Raw genomic sequence first — 5057 nt, 5'->3', positions numbered from 1 at the left:
TTTTTTGTCACCTGCCTTATCTTTTCACTCTCCATTCCCTGCATGGATCATCTTATCCAGTCCCATAGATTTATTACTATCCATACACCAGTGACTCCTAAATCCAAGACCTTGATATCAGGTCTTAAATTTTTATATCTAAATGCTCATTCTACATCTTTCATCGCTTCTTCACCTTTGAGTTTTTGTTTTTGTTTTGTTTTGTTTTTTTGCCATTTTGCACTTCTTCATCTTGACTGGAACATTGATGTGAAGCCTAGAGACTCAGCAGTTATTTTTTAACCATAAGACAATAAACATAAGGACAAAAGTCAACACATTAGAAAAGGCAGAAGTTAAAGATGATTAAAAAAAAAAGTAGGTCACTGATGGCACTCTCAAACTGCATAAAGCTGGGCATCTTAGTGTAAGAGACAAATTACAATATTTTTAAGCCATTGTGATAGGATCCTCTTTTATTTTAAGTATAATGTAATGCTGATACAAGTGGAATCTCAGCAAATTCTACTGACTGACTATGTGAATCTACTACATGAAAAAAATTTTTGAAAGATTTTCTCTACACAGTGAAATTACTTGTGTAACCCAATACGAAAATTTAGATTCAAGAAATTTGTCAATTTTGTTCTGTCATGTCCTTAATGTCCATGATTTGTTATAATTCCTAATATACACATTTTACTGATGTGTATGTGCATACATCAATAAAGGCTCTTTCAACTGCAAGTGAGAGAAAGCCAACTCAAATAAGTTATAGGAATATCAGGCTTAGATCTGGCCTCAGAAACAATATTCAGAGTCTCAAACAATATTATTAATTATCTCTTTCTCTCTCTGTCTCTCCTCTTTTCTTCTCTTTCTCTTCACTTAGTGACCACTTTTCTGTGTTGACTTCATTTTCTCATACCATATGGAAGCTTCCTTTATATGGATGGCAATGTGCCCAGAGGCAACTTCAGTTTTATATCATATCATATCATATCAGCTTATGGTCTAGAGAAAAAAGGAACTCTCAGTTACAGAAAAAGAAATTACCCAAAGATAGGGCTCTATTTGACCCAACTTCAGTGACTAGTTCAACTTATAGATTCCTGTGGTCATGGGGGCAAATATTATGTTTGTTGGAGTGTGGCAGAGTAACTTATCAAAAGAAACATGATGTCTGATATTATTTCAGGGAATTAATAATTAATCAATATCTATTAAGGCCACTATAATGTGTAGGTGTAAACATATGTGTATGTTTGTGTTACATAAAGAAGCATAAACCTTGATTTTTTTTATCCTTCAAAAATAATAGCATCATCTAAGAAATATAAATTTTAAAGGTGATTCAACTATAGGCAAAACAAGGTAAATAATCATTGGCCTGATGAAGCAGACATTCAATACTAATGAACAATGATTTTCATGTTGAACCTTAAAAAGTATGTTTCTTTAGAGACCGCCACCACCATGGGTCACATGCACGTTTCAGGGAAGGGCCTGTCCCACAAGGCTCTGACCTACTGCCACAGTGTCCACACCTGGCTGAAGCTGACATCTGACAATGTGAAGGAGTAGATCTACAAACTGGTCAAGAAGGACCTGACTCCCTTACAAAACAGTGTGATCCTGAGAGACTCACATGGTGTTGCACAAGTACGTTTTGTGACAGGCAATAAAATCTTGAGAATTCTTAAGTCCCAAGGACTTGCTCCTGATCTTCCTGAGGATCTCTATCATTTAATTAAGAGAGCTGTTGCTGTTTGAAAGCATCTTGAGAGGAACAGAAAGAATAAAGATGTTAAATTCTGTCTGATTCTGATTGACAGCCATATTCACCAGTTGGCTTGATATTACAAGACCAAAGGAGTCTTACCCCCAGTTGGAAATATGAGTCATCCACAACCTCTTCCCTGGTTGCATGAATGTGTCTGTTGTAATCAAGCATAAAATCATTGTTTAACTAAAAAAGAAAAAGAAGAAAAGTTTGTTTCTTTAAAGATAAATAATTCCACTTTTGGAATGGCAGCATGAAGAGTTCCATAACCTGCTACCCAGTGAAACAAGCATAGTTGTTTCACTGTGAAACAAGCTAGATAGATAGAGATAGAGATACAGATTAGATAGATAGATAGATAACTATACATATAGATAAATACATATCTATATATAATTTATACCTCTCAATATATATATAGATCTATATACCTATATCTATTCTATATGTATATCAATATATATATGTTTTCTTTTAAGTCTCTATAAATTGACCTCAGGGCATATAGCAAATAAAAAAAAAATCAAGAAAATATACTAAAACTTGGTAAAAACAGCAAAAGTCTTTAACATTTAAACCATTACCCATTCCATCCCTCACTTCTGCCAAGAAACTCCAACTCCATTCCTTGTAGCCAAGAACACAGGACACCTTCTCCCCCCAGCTTTCAGTCAAGGGCCATAGTATCATCTGGGAAGAGCAGGCTGCTAGCATTTCTCATTTCCCCCTCCCCAAGCTACTCATTGCAAAAATTAAATTCTAGGTGAGTGTGGTGGAGAGGTTGGAGATTTCTTCCTCCAATAAGTCTCCATTCATATGGTAGAGGCTCCACTCCAATGGCTGGAGACAGAGAATCCTGGTATCCTGATCCTGGAATCCTAACCAGCTCACTCATAGGACAGAAGTTAAATACTGTGAGAAGCAAGTGGAGAAGGCCAGAGGCTACCACTGTGTCTAGCATCCCCAGTAGTGGTCCAGAGATCTTTCTCCCAGGGGTAGAGAGAGTTTATAAGAACAGAGAGTTCTGAAACATTCCACAGATGAACTGACTTCATTTGAAATGAAGTGTGGGGAAGTTCAAGCCTAAGGGCCCTCTTGAAAACAATGAAGACTTTGGTGATAAGCAAATAAAAAGAGACTGGTAGCTCCATGAGACAACAAGCAAAATCACAGGCCAGCTGCTTTACCAGAGAAAACTATGAAAAGTGATAGCTAAGACACCTCCTGATATAAGAAAAAACCTCAAATACCTGCCTCAAAAACTATCCCTGTGAAGGGGCCCCAAATTAAGTGGATCAAACTGTGGAAAAATTAGGATCCAGAGCATGATCAAACCAACAAAGCAATGTGCCAGCAATTAGTGGAATCTATCTAACTACTGGATGTGTCCAGGAAAGGGAGACTCAAAGAAAAGACTGCTAAAATGCTATGCTAATGATACTTGGCTAAATGACTGTTAAAAATACTATCATTCCAGAGTGGCTGTGCACATACCCAAAGGCTACACACTCTGAGATGCAACATAAAAGACTTTACACTGAAAGGGAAATAGACTTTACTAAAAGAGTCCAGTCAAGCAAACAACAGAAAGCCCAGTAATGGTTCAGGGTTGCCAGTATCCAGAATTGATACAATATATTATATAAAACTCTTAAAAAATACATGCAAATCTTCATGACCTTGGATTAGGCAATGGTTTCTTAAATATGACACATAAAGGCATAAGCAACAAAAGAAAAAATAGATAAACTGGGCTTCATCAAATTTAAAAACTTCTGTGCTTCAAAAGATACCATCAAGAAAGTAAAAAGACAGACCACATAATTGGAGAAAATATTTGCAAGTCATATATAATAAGAAATTTATATCCAGAATATGAAAATAACTCTCACAACTCAACAATATAAAGACAAATAATTATAAAATGGGCAAAAACCTGAAAAGCCATTTCTCCAAAGAATTTATGAAAATGACCAACAAACACATGATGAGATGTTTAATATCATTAGTAAGGAAATGCAAAGCAAAATCATGAGATACTCACTTCACACCCACTAAGATGTCTAGGATGCCTTTAATCAAAAAATGTAAAATAGGGCTTCCCTGGTGGCACAGTGGCTGGGAGTCCTCCTGCCGATGCAGGGGACGCGGGTTCGTGCCCCAGTCCTGGAAGATATCCCTCATGCCGCGGAGTGGCTGGGCCCGTGAGCCATGGCCGCTGGGCCTGCGCATCTGGAGCCTGTGCTCCGCAACGGGAGAGGCCGCAGCGGTGGGAGGCCTGTGTACCACAAAAAAAAAAAAAAAAGGGCTTCCTTGGTGGCGCAGTGGTTGAGAGTCTGCCTGCCGATGCAGGGGACACGGGTTCGTGCCCCGGTCCGGGAAGATCCCACATGCCGTGGAGCGGCTGGGCCCGTGAGCCATGGCCGCTGAGCCTGCGCGTCCGGAGCCTGTGCTCCGCCACGGGAGAGGCCACAGCAGTGAGAGGCCCGCGTACCGCAAAAAAAAAAAAAAAAAAGAAAAACAAAAAAAAAAAGAAATGTAATATAAATATTGACACAGATGTGGAAAAATTTGAACCATCATACACTGCTGGTTGGGAATGTAAAATCGGCAGCTACTATGAGAAACAGTCTGGCAGTTCCTCAAAAGTTAAATATACAGTTTCCATATGACCCAGCAATTCCACTCCTAATGATATAACAGGAGAATTGAAATTATATATCCACACAAATTCTTATACATGGATATTTATAACAGTATCATTCATAACAGCCCAAAAATGTAAATAGCCCACATGTTCATCAGTTGATGAATGGATAAATAAAATGTGGTATATCCTTACAATGGAATATTATTTGGCTAAAAAAATAATGATTCCCTGATACATGCCACAACATGGATGAACTTCGGAAACATTATGCTATATGAAAGAAGCTGGTCACAAAAGACCACAATGCATGTGACTCCATTTATATCAAATATCCATAAAGGCATAGTGATAGAGACAAAATATAGATTAGTGGTTTCTTAGGACAGAAGGGAGGGGGAGGATTAAGTGTTAATGGCTAAATTTGTAGAGGGGTTTTGGGGGGAGGATGATGAAAATGTTCTATGACTGTGGTTATAGTTTTACAGCTCAAAATACTCTATAATCCATTGAATTATACACTTTACATTTTTTCCTCTTTTCCTCCACCCCCCAGCCTCTTTAAATGGGTGAATTATATGGTTTCTGAATTATATATAAATTAAGTTGTTAACAACCAAAAAATAAAGATACAGTATGCATCAATTA

The 5057-nt window shown here is 37.7% G+C and overlaps 1 pseudogene; it reads left to right on the top strand.

Moving 5' to 3' along the window:
- Positions 1 to 1455: 1455 nt before the first annotated feature.
- Positions 1456 to 1910, top strand: LOC116747752 (annotated as a pseudogene).
- The last annotated feature ends 3147 nt before the right edge of the window (positions 1911 to 5057 follow it).

Source organism: Phocoena sinus, chromosome X (assembly GCF_008692025.1).
Source record: "Phocoena sinus isolate mPhoSin1 chromosome X, mPhoSin1.pri, whole genome shotgun sequence".
Taxonomy (NCBI): domain Eukaryota; kingdom Metazoa; phylum Chordata; class Mammalia; order Artiodactyla; family Phocoenidae; genus Phocoena; species Phocoena sinus.
This window is presented reverse-complemented; position numbering and strand designations above follow the sequence as displayed.